This window comes from Mastigoproctus giganteus, chromosome 6 (genome assembly GCF_048544385.1).
Source record: "Mastigoproctus giganteus isolate SK-2022 chromosome 6, ASM4854438v1, whole genome shotgun sequence".
NCBI lineage: Eukaryota > Metazoa > Arthropoda > Arachnida > Uropygi > Thelyphonidae > Mastigoproctus > Mastigoproctus giganteus.
The window spans coordinates 224,329,838-224,330,755 of NC_143580.1; the positions used below are offsets into that span (position 1 = coordinate 224,329,838).

A 918-nucleotide genomic window follows, 5' to 3' on the forward strand; every position below is an offset into this window, starting at 1 on the left:
ATCGCTGACTATGCATATCTGTTCCTGTGCAGACAGCTGTGAAAATTGTCCAGAGCATTGCCTGCCCTTCGGTGGTTGTTTAAAAAGTTAAGAAACTTTTAGCCTATATTAGTTATTCCACTATTTATGCGTTCTAATTTTTGTTATTAATAATTGGCTTTTAATCAAATATTATTTGTTTTCTTATTTGGATTGAGTATAAAATTGTCTTGATGGATTCCTCTCGACCGCCTTTGACTTTTTTTTTCTGTTCACTTATTCTCGGAATTTAAGGGTTGGTTGTCGTCCCCAGTGGCGCAATTGGTTAGCGCGCGGTAGTTATAAGACAGTATTCCTAAGCTATGCCGAGGTTGTGAGTTCGAGCCTCACCTGGGGAAGAAGAATCTTTTGAAGATTCAATTTATTTCCCAATAAGTCATATTATTGAGCAGTTTTTGATATCTCACTGTCAATCTCATATAGCCATATTAATGAATGTTTTTTTTATGCTCTGCGTTATTGTACATGGATGTCCTTTATTGTATTATTTTTTTAAAGCCATATTTCTTTGTATCACTGTACTATTCTTAGAAATGTATCTGTTATTTTAATGCTGCTTAATTTACCGTTATTATTAGCTGATGTTTAAATTCTTAAATGTTAATATTACATTGTTTTGTACGTACTTTTTTGTAATATATGTACTTGTTTTCTTTCATGTTTCTTCTTTCTGACAAGTCTCAGGAATTAGATATTGTCCCTCTTTTTTTTTTTTTTTCCCCTTTTCCTAGTACTTTGTATTTGGGCTGCCCAGGGTACGGGATTATTTTCTCCTACTCACTGGTCCAGTACTTCTTCCATTGGATATGGAATTTTTATTTTTATTTTATTTATTTCTGTCCCGTTGTTAGGGCAGTAAGAGCTGGAACAGAGGTTTTC

The 918-nt window shown here is 33.7% G+C and overlaps 1 non-coding gene across 1 annotated transcript; it reads left to right on the forward strand.

Annotated features, from left to right (window-relative positions):
• Positions 1-285: 285 nt before the first annotated feature.
• TRNAI-UAU (transfer RNA isoleucine (anticodon UAU)) lies at positions 286-377 on the forward strand. The gene is given in 2 exon segments: positions 286-323; positions 342-377. It is a non-coding gene; the product is annotated as a tRNA-Ile (tRNA).
• The last annotated feature ends 541 nt before the right edge of the window (positions 378-918 follow it).